Source organism: Amia ocellicauda, chromosome 15 (assembly GCF_036373705.1).
Source record: "Amia ocellicauda isolate fAmiCal2 chromosome 15, fAmiCal2.hap1, whole genome shotgun sequence".
NCBI classification, from domain to species: Eukaryota; Metazoa; Chordata; class Actinopteri; order Amiiformes; family Amiidae; genus Amia; species Amia ocellicauda.
The window spans coordinates 10,102,428-10,120,300 of record NC_089864.1 but is presented as its reverse complement, the minus strand read 5'-3'; the positions used below and the strand labels follow the sequence as shown (position 1 = coordinate 10,120,300).

General features: G+C 38.4%; 1 protein-coding gene across 8 annotated transcripts in view; it reads right to left on the bottom strand.

Moving 5' to 3' along the window:
• Positions 1-17,599, bottom strand: part of LOC136771996 (non-muscle caldesmon) — a 64,498-nt gene extending 46,899 nt beyond the window's left edge. For 2 of the 8 annotated variants that reach the window (XR_010822408.1, XR_010822409.1), the window contains exon 1: positions 17,258-17,443. The gene's annotated coding sequence lies outside the window, so the exon portion shown is untranslated. Of the gene's footprint in view, positions 1-17,257; positions 17,447-17,499 lie in introns of those variants that run through there. The other 6 variants (XM_066724626.1, XM_066724627.1, XM_066724621.1 and 3 more) reach the window with 4 other exon arrangements.
• Positions 17,600-17,873: the final 274 nt, after the last annotated feature.

Sequence of the window (17,873 nt, the reverse complement as noted above, 5' to 3'; positions counted from 1 at the left end):
ATGGTAGGGATTTATCATTTCAACTGATTGTGTGTCGATACATTGATGAAAAGGCCTCGTTGTGTTGTGCCTGCCAGCTTCTGATCTAGTCACACCCATTGCAAATCACAGGTAAATTTGCTTTGGCTTTAACCCAGCTACACAACTATAACCGTATTTCCACGAGATCCATGTCACACATTTAGGACTTTGTGGAAATGAAAACAAAAAGATGGAACGATAGATTTTAACCTCAGTTATCTTCCATTTGCAAGTAAAGTCTAAATAGAAAGCAGTAGCAGTTTGTCCTATGGTTCTCACTCTTAAAACATTGACAACATATACAGATAAGAGTTGGGTATGAGATGTGCAGCTTGAACAATAACAAAAGACCTAAACGCTCCTGCTGTGCATCCCAGAGGTTTTCATTAGTCCCTATTATTTCCCTTCCTGCCTTATATAGACACAACCATGCAATGTTTGTCATCTTAATAGTCTATGTGAAAGCATGGCTTACATTAATCAAATGACCTGTATGTGCATCCATTGAGGACTACAGGGCATTCTTGACACGGGTCCAAGAGCTGCTCCAGAAATAACTTTTTTCCACTTTTGCAGATTGTTTTATTAATGAGGTCATTTTCCACATTGTAGTCGGTGTCTACTGTCCCCCTGTTAAAGGAAGTGTCAGATGCTTCTTATTAGTGCACTCCCCAACTCACTTCAACTACAGGCCTTTTGCAACACACCATACTACTCCTTTTCTTCCCGTTTGTTTGCTTGTTTGATTTATATATCCCACAGTGAAAACATTTAGGGAATGTTAACAACTGTCAGTAATTCCTGCCACTAAGTCATCGCGTCTAAATGTGGCTGAACTACATTTCGTGCTTTCAAACTTAATTCATACATCATTTTCTTGCTACACACGATATGCACACAGCCTGCCATGTTGCTAATAAAATGTTATTGCAGCAAATGGAGAGAAACATAACTAATTAAAATGTTTCAAGTGAAAATGTATCGCCTGGAAGGAAACCAACATTATATATCACAGTAGTGTAAAAAAAAGGAATGGCTGTGGCAGGCTGTATGGGTCTACATATGCTCATCATTAACCAAGAAGCATGTGCAAATTTATGTACCAAAGCTTTTTCTTTTTAAAATGTTAAGCTTACTGTTTCTATTAGTGTTTTATGTATTCATTACAACACCTCAAAGATGGAGAAGTCTTACAACTAAAATACGCAAAATAGGTACTCAAACTCCTTCCCCCTCCTCTTGCACTCTGGAGGAGAATCTGTGAGTAATTATCTGAAACTAGATGAATATAGGTTCCCAGGGTCAAATAGATGTGGTATTTGAATATTAGGAATATGCCAGATTGGTTCTGGAGCTCTGGGTAAGGTATTCCAAAGCGCTGCAGTTCTAGCAAGGGGTTCTGCTAAGATCTGTTTCCCTTATAAAAATATGTTTTAACTCAGATGTGATTTGTTGAGGGGTGAACAGGCTTGCAGCTATTGTTAACTATTGTTACAGCCAATGTTTCCCCCTGAACTCTGGAGGATTAATCATAGTTATCCAGAAACATGTACTATATTCTTTTTAATATAAATTTAAAAAATCACAAGTAGCTTCTCTGTTCAAACTATTAAACTGGAATCAGGAATGTTTTATGACAACTAGGCTATATCAGCTGAAGCTAAATTAACAATAACAACTATAATAATATGTATATGTGCATACATAACATATAAACTCACACATACATATCAAATGTGGAATGCATATGCGCTTACACCCATGTCACATTTAAAAGAGACATGTTATCGATATTATTATTTAGTATGACAAAACAGAATGAAAAAGTTTGAAATACCAAATTCTTGATTCTTATTCACTGAAACCTCATTCGAGTCTTGCATTCAAAACAAAGCCTATTCCAACATTTTAATGTACATATCTGTCTAAATAAACCATTCAAAGGGGGCCAAAGGATTGCAAAACCCAGCAACACTTGTAACATAAGGGTTCACAAGCTTGCCATGACAGCAAGTGACATGCAGCAAAATCTGCTTTCACGCTTAACTGATGTCATGAAAGTGTCAACAAGAAGCAGAACAGCTCTCAGCAGGTTTGATTGAGACTTAAAATAGATCCATGACTAATTTCCAACTAAATCTGTATTTCAAAACAAACAAATAGACAGAGATTTTTCTTTAACCAGCTAAAAACAAATTAAAAGAAAAAACTAATGCAAAACTGCTTGAGTCACCTGTCGCTAACTTTTGAAAGACTGCATTTTTATTTTGTGACATGAAGAAAAGGCTTCTGGTTCAAGTTTTCCATTGTCGTTACCAACAATTAAATCCCACTAACTTTTTAAAGGACTGGAAACAACATCATAAGGCGTTTAATCAGACTGCAGCATGTGTTAAAGGCTTTCAAAAGGTATTCTCCGACTGACAAAACACCACAGTCAGGCTGAGATCTCCTCCCAATTAGCTGCCGCATTCCTGGGGAGAGGTGACAGGGAAGTGCATAGAAAGGACGCGATACAATTAATACGATGACACATTGCCAGAGGATGCGGACGGCCCACTGCAGAGCAACAGGGAAAGCAAACTGGGACACCTTCAGCGGAGCGTGTCTGTGAGCCAAGACCACAAAAGCAGGAGCCAAATACTTGCCGAATGTCTGGATACTTATTAACATTTTTATTTTTTGTGTCTGTATGTACAGAACTCTGTTTAACTCATTAGGACTTCGCACTTAGGGGCACATTTCATCAGTCGCTCTTTAAGTAGGTAATTCTAGGCTAGTTAGACCTAATGGAAGCTGACAGATGCTAGGAAAATATATAAAGCACAAAGAGGAAAATATATTCTTTGGCAACAAAATAGAAGGTAATTTTTTTTTATTATTATTTTATGTTATATTTTTCCAAATGGTATAAACTCCCTTCAGCAACAGCTGAGAGAGGGTGCTGGAGCAAGCTGCAAATTCCCCCTCCCTCTCTCAGATGGCTATAAGGACAGACTAATTACATCTCCACACAAAAGCAGTGTTGTCTTTTAGGCAATCCGTTTTAATTCACTGTTATTTTAATTGATACCCATTGTGTCAACTACATTTAATATAAGTGGATGATGGATGAAAACTATCCAGAAGGGACCACAAGAGCTGTGGTCCTCGAACTGAGCAAACGCAGGCCCGACAAAAGACACCGAGGGCTTGTATGATCTTCCCGACAATGATGAACCCATTCCAGCCCGCCGCCTCGCTGCTCTCCGACATGTGAGGTCCGGGTGTCAGTGCGCCGGGACTGAAAGACTGCTGTTGAGCTGTGGATCTCAGACATGTGCGCTCGAAGTGTGGGGGTTTGCTTTCATGCTGACATGGTTGGGAATGCAAGAAGAGTTACGAAATGTGTGGCTGGCGGCCAACGAGAGGCAATTAGCAGGTATATCTCTAATACATCTCAGCCTAGGACTCCGTGCAAGATAAACCATTTAGGAACAAAATGCTTCTCGGAAAGTATGTGTAATTATCTGTCGTGTTCCCTTCTTGGCTTCCTTCAGTACATTACCAGGGCCCTGAAATGTATTCATTTATGTATTGATTCACGTCTTCATCCCATTAATTGTATATATCTCCAGGAAAAGTCTTAGATTCATGGCCTATGCTAAGCCATCAGAAAATAGAAAAGGATGGATTTGAATTAAGCCACTCTAATAGCGTGCTGTGAAGGGCTTATTCTTAAGTTACTTAGGACATCCCATTACAAGTTAAATGAAACTGGAATTAGGGAGGGTCACTCAACAGATGTCCCTGCAGATGACTGGGGATGGAGTCAGTTGTGAGATGGAAATATAAGCAGTTACCCGGTGCTGATAAAGTTCTCATTGCTGTTTCTACAGCCCAAATTAAATTACACATTATACTTGATTATACAAGGTGACCCCAAGGGCTCATTAAACAACATGTTTACCTAGGCAGTCATGTGGTGGCAGCAACTGTAAAAATGTGAATTTACTCATACAATCCATATAGGCTGTATGGAACATGCTGCATTCCAGAGTATGGAATTAAAACTCAAAGTTCTTTTGAGATGTGACACTGGCATTTCCTTCGTGGTTACAGAGCTTTTTTTTTATCCTTCGTTCTCATTTGTGCGGATGGAATACGATCCGTCCGACGGTTCTGTTTTCACTTTCCATATGTTACTAATAGTCTTTACAAGTTCTGGCAAATTGGAGTCGGTAGAAGGCTCACACAGAATCTCTTCACAGAACTGACCTTGAACGACTGTGTGGGATTGAATAATTGTCTCCCCCCGTCATTTTGAAAGCAAAGCCAGACCAGACATTCACTGAGTTCTGTAATGCTCAAATACATCTCCTTTCAACTGCAACTAGTACTAGTAATTCTTAACAATTGCTAGTTAAGTTTTCTTAGAGAATATTGATAATAAATGAGAATGTCATCAATTCACTTTTTTTGTTTGTCAGACAATACTTTTATATCATTATGAAGCATGTTACACTCATAAACACAGTGTTTATACATGCAAACATGAATAACTATGTTCCTCTATTTATTTTTAGTCTGGACAAACACAAAATACACCAGAAAGATGGGAATCCACTATTGAAGCCTGTTCTAATGGGCATCTTGCTGTCTGAATGCTGCATCACTGTGTTCTGGGTTCAGCTGAGAGTGCCATTGCCCTCAGCGTTTTCATTCCACAGCATTGTACACGGACACATCTGATTCTGTACATATTTCTGCTTGCTCTTATTATTAGCTTGGCAGACTGCCATGTTTAAAGTGTAGCAAACTCATGGCCTCCAGGCAAGGCAATCTAGTCAAAGCAATAAATGTACTTGCTGAGGTACGCTTATATAGACTTCTCTTCCCTCTATTGATCCAATGTCTAATTTTAAACTCAAGCATTTTTTTTTTTTAATTCTTCAAAAGAGTTGATCTAATCCTTTCTTTGAAATACACATGTTATTTTCCTTTTTGAAAACCTGATGATTTCTTGTGGCAGGGACTATTGACTTTATTTCCATGAATTACTGGAAACAGCATGCTGCAAGTCATATATATATTATATATATATATATATATATATATTAGTTTTTTTAATTGTTCCTTTAAGAAAGTGTTAAACACATTGGAGTGAGACTTTTCCTCATTTTTAGCATGGATGGAAACAAAGTTAAATGTTTTTTTCTTGACAAAATGGCTATTCCATTTCTGTATTTTTATCACTGTATATTATATTATATTAAACGTGGTTCTCTTTGTTAAACCATTCAGGACAAGGCCCCTAAAATACGGCTATTTAATTAGAAACATTGCAAGAATTATGTTGCATTTCCATAATGTATTCAAGGGGAAAATCATTATGATTTACTTAAATGGGGCTTTGCTTACTGGTATTTAGTTTCAGACATATTGAAAATCTCCAGAAAGCAGGATATAAGTTGTACTGGTCATTTACTTTGTGAATTAACAGAAGCATGAAATAGTCCCACCGTAGCGAAGTTTTCCATTCTTACACAGGAAATCCCTGGAGGTCCCTCACACACAGCCTACATAGGTAACTACAGTTAGGGGTGTTCAAGCAACCAAGCCATTTATATAATAAACTGCTAATAAACTGCTCACAAATGCTCATTGTGCTAAGCAATAACAACTCATTAATTAAGTCTAGCAATTACACACTTCAATTCCCCACTGCAATACAGTACACCACTGACTGGGTAAACAGCATCACATAACCATGAGTATACAATTCAATATGATAACAGGCATTATTGTTTATACGAATACAAACTATTAAAAAGTTACAACAAATGTATTTTGGTACAGCAGGGCTTGTAAGCCAAGGAGCTAAATTACACTTACAAATCTCGAAAGACCACATTGTTTTAAAATGTACAACCAACTGCCATTTTATTTTAATATCAGTAACTGGTTACTATAAGTTAAAGGTTACTGGTTTTGTTTTAATACAAAAGTGTTCTATTGATCTCCTCCCCAAGTGACAAGAAGTCATGTTATAAGCAGTATAAACCACTTTGGGGTGTGTGGTTCCTTGAATATATATATTTTGGAGGCCGAACAGTCCATTGTGGTTTACACCTTACATTTATGTTTTCTTAGATCTTGCTGAGTTTGCACATTTACTTTCTGTCTGTGCTTTATTCCTCGACAGATTCAAGAAGCACATTAGCTACGGCCACTAATTTTGTGATGAAAAGTCAGGTCTTGCTGCCAGCAATAATTCCACACGCTGCTCTTCTGGCATTTCAACAAAACAACACAATACAAATGGACCAGGAAACACAACAGGCCATGTCACCTGTACACGTGTGCTCATGACCTCACACACTTCAGCCATTAAGGTGCGTCAGGGCTACGATTGAGCCGCATCCAAAACAGCCCCGGTGAGGCAGGCATGTGAAACGAGAAAACATCAGCCAACATTTCATCAACATATTTATAGCAGCTGCCTTGTGAAAAGTAAAACAATATGGCAGTGCCAGAAAATCTTTCACTGGAGTGGATTTCTTATTAAACACAATGCCGATAGTTATGATATGTGTGGTGATAATTTGTAAACTAACTCAGTTTTGTTCTGAAAAAAAAAAGCTACATTAAAACAATTTCTGCATCCTTTCACCCTGAACAAGGTCTCTAAATGTCAGGTAGCTCTTTCAGACACCTCACATTGGCAGAGGTAGTGACTGGGGGAGTCACGGTTTTATAGAGGAAACTCACAATCTTGTTAGTCTTTGAACAGGACATTTAATTACTTTACCCTGTTTCACACAATGACATGCACAGTGGTAAAAAGTCAGAGGCATTCCTCTGTTGCTTGTAATACATTCCTGAAGAACTCCAGCGGCCTCCTAAGTTATGTGTATGCTTTTGATTATAGCTAAACAGTGACTTAACTGAATAAATAGGTTCGCAAATGGTAATTACTACTGGGCAGGTTGCAGGGAAGGTGGTTTCACTGTTTTAGAAGAAAAGACATATACATAGAGATATACATGCAAATGATTGTTTTAGTTCGTCAAATGAGAGAAAGGACCACTTAAGAAGGTGTATCCACTTGAAATGTATAGCTGCTAGAAGCCTAGGGGAGAGGAGAGGCGAGAAAGTGCTGGTGACTGTAAAGAGATTTACTCTGAGTTTCCACTTATCAGATAAAAAGCTCAGTATCTCCTTCCTGAACATTTTGCACATCAGTTCTATTGCCTTTTTACATTTTTACATGGGACATTGTGCATGTTTACATTTCATTTCCAGAAATATGATTATAAAACAAAACAAATAAGGTAATCTAACAAAACAATATGTTAATTGCACGTACATGCGTGGCAATTAAATCCAAACATGTTGAAAAGCAACTATTCTGAATGTACTGAAAGTTGCTAACATCAAAGAATGGGGATTCCCCCCCAATTGTTTGTATTCAGTACGTTTGTCCACACATTATATCATTAAGTGTCTGAAATGACCTACATTTTCTTAGCTTTCTTAGCTAAGCTTTTCTTAAACGTCAACCTACCTTAAAAGTACAGCCTAATATGATATGATTCAATAAGCTTTATCTGGAAAATATTTTAAATTTTGCTTACATAGTGAGTCGTGTTCAGATTAGGATTTGCAGCTAACAAACAGCTCCTGTAATTATTAGAACCTGGAATAGTTGACAAATCCATTCATCACCTAGCAGAGCCCGGCACTGCACATCAGCAAATGATTGCTCATTGACTTGAACCTCCACACTTTATACCATCTAAGGAATATAAGCCTGACTTGGCGTTGGCAACGGCCGCACCAGAGCTTTTCCACTGCTGACTGCCTGTTTAATGTATGACACACAGTATATAAAGTCAAATTACCACATTGTTTCTATTCCTCGGGGGGGACCGGCTTCAAGGTACAAGCTTCTAAAAATGGGGAATTCTAGAATTTTGTATTACTAACAAAACATTAGCAAACCACTTATTGCATATTTGCTAGAACCTACATAAACACAATCTGGGGTTTCAGTTTACTATTACTTCACAATCGAGGAATGTTCAAATTGCCATGTCCTGATCACCCCCGAGAGTTGTGCAGATCCCGTATTTCCAATGAATGCTGAATGGCTTTATTATATAACTCGCTTTGCACAAAAGTTACGGAACGCACACTTCCAAATTGTATACCACCAAAGTCAAAGCAAAAAAATACAAATGCTGTTCTTTAGGACACACCTGCAAATTGCCATTGATATTTTCATGACTGTTAAACACCTGAATGTTAAATTCATTGATGCACAACATTTTTTTTCATGTTGCTCTGGTTCCACCTCCAACAATTTACATGTTACCAATTCCATAGGTTCAGTTATAGACATTGCCAGACGACAGCCAGGGCCTTGAGCACTTAGTGGTCAGGATTGATGCAGATGCTTTGGGAACACAAAGGGATGGGAAGATACTATCACCTAGCATCTCTCATGCTATGGTTTGCGTAACCCTTAGGGAGCGCCATTCCACAAGTTCCACACATGCATTCAATCATGGGCAGATCAGAACACACATGACAAACAACAGCTATTCTGGTGATGTTTCTCAGTAGCCAGACACTTGAATGTAGTTGTTGAGACAGACACATCAGTGCAAATCAAAATAGCATATCATTACACGAGTTGAAACCGACATGTACGTATTCATTTTTAATATTGTTTTCCACAGGTTAACCACCTCACCTTTAAAGAGATGAGCTTTGCTATTGTAGAGAACATTTGGGGATTCTGAAATGCATGTCCTGACTGCAGATCATGACTAAAATTCACAAAAGAAACATTTTTAGGTGGCGCGTTGTGTTCTTACATCTTTTTAAGAAAAGGAGGCAGCCAGGTTCCATACACTGTAAAAAAATATTTGAGAGAATCAGTCTTCCCTGGAAAATCTGAACGCTCAATTTCCAAATGAAGTAGCAGAGCAACAAGAGCTGTGATAAATCAAATCTTTAAAATAATACATAAAAAAAAGTTAAACTAGCAGACCGAGGGCATATTTTTGGTATCTAATTGAATTTGGTAAGTAAATCTCTTTGCTGGGAAACCAAATACAGGAAAAATTGTTGCTGCCATAAGGACCGCATTAGATTTAATAAGATAATGTGCAACAAATCTAAAAGTACAAAACTGTGAAAAGTCCTATAAATTTTAATTGCGGTCATACTTTAAAACTATTTGTATGTCAAAACAGTCATGTAATATGGTATGAAAACATTTTCCACCAAATGTTATTGTTAGTGTGACATAAAACACTACAGGAACATATAAAATGCTTCTTTACAAACCTTATAAATGTGCAAGAAACAGTCCATTAACCAAATCTATAAAATACAAAATTGAAAGGAGGTCACACACATATGGTCAGGATGCATCAATTAACTTTAACCCTACTGTAAATATATATATTTTTTAAATCCTTATTATAGTGATATGCAGAACCAGCGATGGAACATATTTTCATTTTCAACAGCCATCTCAACACACATTCCTAAATTGATGTGGTTACACCCCTTCTACAGTTGCAATAAGTATGTATACACCAAATACACAACTACGTTTTAGAAGCCACTTAAAAACACACAAATCAGAAACTAAGGGCCAGAACAGATGTACAAATGGTGAACAAAAACATGCCACATCTCATGAGTGTAACCTTCAAACAGAGTCCACTTTACTTCGCTCCCATAGCACACAGGTGCCCGGTTAACCAAATAATCCTGACAGTTAAACTGTTCAGGACATTAGTGTAAATTCATTGTAATAAAGTCATAAGCACCTTAAATCTAGTGAATAATACTATCTAGAAAACTCACAGAAGGTGATTCGTTTACGCAATTCATTTTAAACCTGTTAAACACTGAAACACAAAGGACAAACCATGCACAGTAAAATCTGCAATTTCCTTAGTAAACATGCATTCTTAACCTTTGGTGCAGTCAATCTACATAATAGTAAGACGTGGCAATGAATGCTGATGAGGCCGAAACTGTAAGCTGAAACCAGTTCCGGAAGGGTTTTTTCTTCAATGTATTTTTCCACACATCAAAAGAAAGTATACAGCATTTGACAATATCATTATTTTATTTTGTGCTGTTTGTGCTGAATTCAAACTCCATCTCTTAAATAATTTCTAAGATTGCTTTGAGTCTCTCCTTAGCTTTAAGGCATTATATACTTTCAAACCTTGGCACAAACTAGTGTATGCAAGTCTGCAGTATTCCTGTACTTGTTATAATCACATTTCAATGGAATACCCCGGTTCACAGACTTTCCCCAGCTAGCTCACTACACCACTGAACTGTAGCACTATTTTACTGCCTTTCCCCTGGAGGATATTTTAAGCATCTACAAATAAAAAAAATGCATTGTGTAGTTACCAATTGTCGTTTTAAATTACAGCAACAAGATATGCGTCTTTTTTCCCATGAAAACATTTTCTAAACATACCATTATGAGATATTTGAGAATTACTGGATAACAAGTAAAATCCCCCAAATCTAGAACTGCAGAAACTATTTGCAATAAAAATGTGGGCTATTGCTTTGTTTACATGTTCTTCTTTAACACACACACACACACATATATATATATTAATCCAAATTATGCAAATTATTTTGATTCAAAACAGTGGATCACCTTTCCATCGTTACAGTGAATGAAAAGCCTGTGAATCACACATCACAAGTTTCACTTTATTATCAGAAGCTAATTTCTACTACTTGTTCACTGTTGTGAATTTATTTATTGACAAGTGTGTCATTTGTGATTAATTGAATAATAATGTATGGAATCATTGTTCTAATTGCATTCCATCTGATGCTATAGCATGACTTTAAGTCCTGCATTCTCAGGCAGAAAAATACCAGCACCAGTTAATTGTTTCTGTGTTCGTTATTACTCTCTCAGACCCTTTCCTGACTAAAGAATCTTGGTAGGCATGTTGGGACACTGAAGACCCCAGGGCCCGACCTGTCACGATATATTAAACCACCCCCAACGACATTCCAGTAAACTGCATTTGCATACTGCATTTTTAACTCAGGGAATGTGAGTGAAAGTGAACATGGGATTACCCATGTTCCTCTATCTAGAATTAAAAAGTGGCCCACCCTACGAGTTATTTCTGACATTGGGAGCTTGAAATCAATTGAAAAGATCGGCATGAACTTTCTCACATGCAAAAATCAACAATTCCCACTACAAATGTATTTGCTTATGTCAGCCTTAAAGGATGCATCTAAAAATGTATGAACCGGCAGCTGTTCCACATACAAAAGCTGTAAAGAAGTAAAGAAACTGAATAAATATCGTGCAAACATGAATTATCCCGAAAGAGATCGTTTCTGAAAAGGGCGTTGCAACTTTGTCCCTCGGATCCAGCTTTCCAGCCAAGTTTTGCACCCAGCACAGCAGCCTAATCCCAGCAACAAGGCCATCAGACTCCGGAAACGCAGGGCAGTACTCTTAACATCCTGTCCAGGCCGATGCCAAGCCTTTGTTATCACTGAAAAGAACTACCTCCAGACTCCTCCTCACGGCTCAGACCCACTAAAGAGCCTCTAATGCTGCAGCACATTCCTAAGGTTATTCCCATCGTCTGTCACCAGGTTCAATCTGTTCCTTATAAGGCCTGCGCATTCAGTGCATTCTCCTCATATTTTCCAAACATGGCTCTCTTATCAGATCAAGTTTCACAGAAAGCTACTTAGTATTTAGCTTATTTTTTTCCATGCCTGGTTCGCTTCAATAAAATGGTGCTCCTTCCCTGTCCCACATATAAAAAACAACTGTTAAAGCAAGCAATGCATATCATGTGAGATTTCTGACGTCCGCAGCAGAGAGATTCACCCGCCCACGCAAGAGCTAACAAGACAGATTATATCTCACTATAATGATAAACCGCAACGCAAGGTTTTAAAGAATGTTTTTCTTTCCAAAATAATTCTGAATATTCGAAACAGAATTCGAAATATTGGAATGACCCACAGATACTAAAAATGCTACAAAGGCATAGTAATGCGGTTTAATTACAAAAGCTAATTCTCAAGAGGGCCAGGACTGCTGAAAGAACATATGTGAGACTCACTTTAACAGAATACAGAAGTGTATCTTTTTTTGGGGGGGGTCAAATACAAAAATACGGTTTGATTTATTGTGTGTGGCTGTGCTGCTACCAGTGGTTTACAGAAGCCATATCAGCCAAGTAAAACTGAAAGGCTCGCATTTCGAGAATGAGTCCAGAAGTCTTGACTCCTTGCCCATTAAATACTGAAGGCAGTTACTAAGGATACAAATGATATAGATTAGGCTACTTTGAACCTTGTGTAACTTCTGCAGCTGTCTCTGTCAACATGAATATTTGTTAAAAAAAAAAAAAAAACATTATGATGTGACAAGGGTTATGAGATTTTGTGCTGGAGAGGAATGTGTCAATCAATTGTTAATTAACCTACAGTGTCAACCTGCTCCATGGAGTACGAGACAAGATGGAGAAATACCAAATGTCCAAATCGAACCCAAAGGTGAGGTCCCTTAATGGATGGTAAATCAATTAAATGCCTTCATTGCTTTCCCTAGAAATAAAGTATTCATATAATTTTGAATGGACCAGGAACTATTGGGCAATGACTTGTAATTGGATTTGAGGCTCATTGTTCACACATTGCACAAGCTTTAACTTCACAAAGTGGAACTCCATTCATGATATGTTGTGTTATGGCTTTCCATTTGTGACTGAAGCCCTCCATTTTGTTTAATAGCAAAAATGGAGTGATCAGTAATAGTAGTAGTAGTAGTTCATGGCTGTCATTGTTTTATTGAAAAGTGGTTTTATTTATTTTCCTACCCACTCAAAAGAAGGGTTGAATCCAGAAGAAGATGAAGTGTTTTTTTGTGACACACTGCTGAATATAACTGTTTGGTTATAAAGTAAAAGTGGGGAAATGCAGATGCAGTACTGAAAGAGTTAAACAAGTAGAAGAATGTACTTTGCTGGCAACTGTACACCACAAATATTTTAAGAAGAAAGAGAGAATTCAACCACTGGGCCAGAACAAACACTATAATATCAATTCAAGCAAAAGATGCCACGACCTAAGACTCATGACACATTTTACATCATTTAATGGAGCTGTAGTTAAGAATACAATAACTGATTGCAACAGCCTCCATGGCAGAAAAGAACTAGCATGATTACGTAGGTCTAAGTAAAACCTTGTTCTGTCCAAACAACTAGAATTTAAAATATTTGTACTTTTAAGAAGTGTTCATCTTTTTAAGGGGAGACTGGAAAATGAGCTCAGAAGCATTTCCTTCATATTTATGAAATGAATAAAATAAACAAACTTACCATCTCGGTGCTCAGGAAATGTTACACAAAACGCTTAACAACAACCACATATGGTTCGAATGTTACCGGCAGTAAAAGCTTGTTTCCTCAGAGTGTGCTTTTGCCTAGATGTAGAAATACCCTCCCTCACCTTTTCCTATTACCTGCTTCCTAATTGAAGGATATCTGTACTGTCCACTGAAGCTACAAATTAAAACTGACACAAGCATTAAAATATTTAGAATGACCACATTTCATTATTTTTAAATCAAAGTACCCAGGGAATCGATAGAAATAATACAAAAAAATTAAAATGTAGGCCAAAAACAATTAATATTGTTGTTGCTACAACTTAAAAAAAAAGACACATAAGGAAACCAATAATATCTTGCTCTTAGAAAAAATATGAAGTATGTGCTAATTGAATTAAGTATGAGATCATTCCAATGACAAAATCATAGAAGACACCAGGATGATTAATATAAACCCCCTAGCCTCGGCCTCACAGTAAAGTGGTTTTATCCGTCTTATCGCCTTAAAGACAATTAGAGGGAAATATAATCATTTTTCAACATGACTAAAGACTAAATAATGGCATACAAATGAAGACATGTTTTAAATAGTCAAGATAATACTGGTTTCAGTACCCAATTGAAGCCCAGATTTTAAGAATGCACTTAAATGTTAACTCAGCAAACATAGCAAGAAATTAAAAACGGACTTCAAATAAAACAAGCCCTGTCCTGTCAGCATCAAATACCCCAGATTATTTAGGTTCTCTATCACTTACATATTTGTCTACAAATATGTGGATATTAAAAGTCCCAAAACGTCCACAGGGAACAGCAAGCAGAGGACAAACTGGATGCTTGGCCTAAAACCCGTTAGCCAGCTCTCATGGGTGTGAACAGTATGCAGGGAGCTGCCTGCAGTGTCCCACAAAAGGCTGATAAAATATGTGAATAGACACACATTCTGTAGCTTCCAGTGCGTGGCACACAACAGCATGCAAACTGTTACGTTACCTGTTTCCAATGAAAGTCTGGATGTCTCAGCAGTGCGAGACCAGCTTCGATCCACAGAGCAGTGACCCAGCTAGTCAGTGTTGATGTGGAACTGACTGGAATGATGGTAACTTATTTGTCATGGTTTGGACAAGGGCCGCTGTTTCTTGTGAAGGGCAGCATGACTGGCCAACAGTACACTACCAGCACCAAAGCAGTATGTCTGGGCTGGGTGTTTAACACATTGGTTTAAGGAGAATAGCACAAAAACATTTCAAGGCCCTGGAATCAACCTAGTACAACATCTCTGGGATCAGCTGCAATCATCTGCAATCAAGTGCAAATGAAGAACAGTATGGAGAGACTATCCTCCATGTGTTGTCGGGGGAATGACTGTATTCATCCTGAAATCCTTCAAATGTGCTGAAAAAACATCCACTTTAAGAACACAGCAGGCCAGAGATGGGTCTACACACTATCTAGTAGATCGTAAAGGACTGCCTTTTGATTAGTTTTTATTTGTTATCCCAAATTTGAATTTATAATTGACTTTCAGATGTAAACGACCCCAATTCCTCCAATCCACTTCCAACTGATAATCTACAAATACCTTTTCTAACACATACCCTTAGCATTCATTGTTTTGCATCCCACTTCCTTCCCAGTCACTACATATGCAGCAGGTCCTTGGCTCTTTATGATTAGTTGTGGGGGGTGTCTGAAGGTCGTTCCCCTCAGTCAAGCAAAGCTTCATATAACCAATTGTTCATGCCAAGCTTAGACTGGGATTGTAAACTACTGAAGCATTAATACAAGATTATACATCACATGAACAGGTATGGCCAAGACCTTACCCAGATCTGGGAGACCAAGTAAAATGCACATAGTAAGAGGAAGAAAACTTGGTCCAGTAAGAACCCCAAACTAACAGCCAAAGAATTATTTGTTTTGTATGTTTGTAAAACAACAGTAGAACTGTATCTGAAATAAAACAGGACATCAACCAATATAGGCTGGAGTGTAAGCCTGATATTATTCAACAAAAGCCTCTACTATTGTCATGAACTCACTAACTTATCACCTGACCTGAATCCAATTTCACTATTACGAATAGATATGATCAGGAATCCGCAAGCAGAAGCTCAACAAGTCAGTACGATCTGCGGCAAATAAACCTTAGATCAGATAAGAAAAACAGAAGATCTGACAACACAGTGATAGAGAAGAGTGATGCAGACACACGAAACAAGTAAAAACAAGATGTGAAAAAGAGGCGAAAGACTGTCTATAATGTTGTGTGGTGCCTACATAAATCATGGTGGCGACATGAAGGTGTGGGCTTGTTCTGTTTGTGCATAAACAAGAGTTAAAAAAAAAAAGATAGACGGTGCATTAGTATAGGGACAGAAATTGTATTCTTCTGTGATATGCAACGCTCACCAAAGGTGGTGAACAGTTTGTTTCTCAACACGATAATGACTATAAACACAGAGAGTCAAAAAGAAGACTGCAACCAGTGAGCTCGGGGAGATGATCAGAACTGGATGAGGTTGATTAGGAAAACAGGGCCATATCATTGTAAATAATGGATCGCCAGCAGTCATACACTACAACTGTACATTGTATCGAAGCAGCTGTTAAAATCAAGCTGTCTGCAATTATGACTTGTACCTTGGGTATGAATCAGGCATTCAGCTCTCTTTTGTTTTTGTAGGGGCCCGTGAAGGCATCCACATCCTTGATACAACTGCAGACATTCTGCTACAGCATTTCTTAGGTCACTTTTTCTCTCTCTCCTGAAACAACCATTTTCCATTGAAGTTGATCTATTTGTTATAAGTACACTGTCCACAAACGATCACACCGACCTTTCCACACTAGTACCAGGTGATCCCCTCTTGTATCACCACCTATTGTTAAACAATGTGAAAAGAATGTGTGGCCTGTGAAAGCAATCAACTTCATGCTACAAATATAGGGAGGGGTGGAAATAGCCTAAATCAGACTTACACACTCCAGTCATCAAGGTGGAAACTTCCATTTAAAGCAATATTTGAGAAATGCATGTTTATACACTATGCTTCTAGTTTGCAGCTATCAAGATTGCACATCACAAAAAGGCTGTCTGCTGTCTAATCTTGCCTCGCCTTGGACTGGGACAAAATCCCTATCCCCCCCACCCCTCTCTCCCTCTCTCTCATTAGTCTGATAGCAATCTTACCAAACCAGGCACTTCTGCAAAGCTCTGCCAGAAACCAAGACATTGCAACTTTGAGACACCTTGACTTCTCGTCCATCTCCCTCTCCCTCTCTCACACACTCTCTCAGTGCTAACTCCAAAACTGAGTTACATTTTTATACTTGCATCTCACCAAGTTTCCGCCATCAGCCAGCAGTAACCCTGGGTGTAAGTCATTTTAGTGATGCAAAGGATATCCCATAACGTTAAACACCACAAACAAACAGCAACCAAAAGTCTCTCGTACAGCAACGCATGCTTTCTTCGACTTTGGCCACTCGTCCTAAACCATCCCTGCACATGAACAATGGATACAAGACAGACACATCTCATCACACACCCTGCAACTCTTGTGATTTAAAGCCGATTTAAAGCTTACACAGAACTAGAGCACCCGATACGACCTGTGCACATCTGTCTGTGAGATCATCGCCTGGATGCATGTAACCGTGTAGAATAATTCAATGCATCCGTATGCCCTACATCTGTTTGGTTTAAAATACATAGCCGGCTATACTATGAAAAGGACCGCACACTGCCCCACTTTATGAATCGTCTACCACGACAGGAGGCAATGTCCAACCTCAAGAAGGCTTATGAATAATGCAGCTTACCTGAACAGCTGGCGATGTGCGCTTTTGTTTTGAACACCTAAGAAAGCAACCGAGAGGGACACAGGAGCCAGCAGACGCGCAATAGCACTACAGTCTGAGCCCTATTCAATAAAACGACAGGCTTGCCTTAGCCCCTCCCTTTCAAAAAACCATTCAACACATCTCTCTTATGTTTACAGCTGGCAACCACTGGGATGCATTGTCCGGGGTCTAGTCTAATACCAGCCCATAGCCGCTCTTACCCCAAGGTGGGTTAGGAGAACATGCCTGTCATTCCACTGGCCTGCTCCACTAGTCCTTCATCAGATTGTAAAAAACAAACAAAAACCAAGACCTAAAAGGCTCTTAAAGTTTGAGCATGCTGCCAAAAATGTCTTGCAACATGCCCTTTTTTGGTTATCCTTCACGGGGCCTCTGAAAGTAAATCCTCTGTCAGGAACAATCATATGAAATGTTAATCTTGGCGAAAAGGGGGTTGGGGTGGGGGGGTGGGGGCTGTCTGTTTGAACACTTAAGGGAGGAAAAAGAAAATAAGAAAATGTGCTGAAGAATGAATGAAAAGGGGACGATGATGTTGACACCGATCAATGCCGAAATATGTGTGCTAAAGTATATG